The following is a 610-nucleotide window of genomic DNA, read 5'->3' as shown; positions in this document are numbered from 1 at the left end:
TCTCCTCGGCTCGGCTCAGCCCGGCTCCCCAGCCCCAGCCCGGCCCGGCTGGCACGCCCTGCTCCGCCGCCCGCCCCCGCTTCCTGCCGCGCTACCTGCGCCGGTACCCCCTCCCCGGCCGCTCTCCCCTGCTCCCCGGCCGGTCCCCCGGCAGCTGCCCCTTCCCTTCCACTGCATTCCCAGATTTCCTCTCTGGCAGAAGCATTGCTCCCGCCGAGCTTCCTTCCCTCTCGCTAAAAATAATAACTCAAAATAATAATAATAATAATGATAATACTGTTCCAAGCCTTCCCTTCCCGTTTTACTGTGGGAGAAGCCCGGGGGCCCTCGGCTGTCTCCCCCCGGCGCCGCTCCGGAGAGAGGGGCGGGAGCGCTCCCCGGGGCAACCTTCCTAGCTGCCGATCACCTCCAGCGGGGGGCTTCTCCCCCAGAAAATTCGTGTTTGGGGAAATGAGGTGTCTTCCCTCCTGCCCGCGGGTCCCCGGGGCCGGCCCCATAGCCTCTGCCCGTGCCTTCGTGCACACGTTTGTCTGCTGCTCGGAACAGGATTTCTGGCAGCGTCAAATGCTGCGAGAGGTTTGCGGCAAAAAATGCCGCTTTGAAAGAAGCG

This window comes from Fringilla coelebs (genome assembly GCF_963513975.1).
Source record: "Fringilla coelebs genome assembly, chromosome: 3".
In the NCBI taxonomy this organism is placed as follows: Eukaryota; Metazoa; Chordata; class Aves; order Passeriformes; family Fringillidae; genus Fringilla; species Fringilla coelebs.
Note: the sequence above shows the minus strand (reverse complement) of the source record.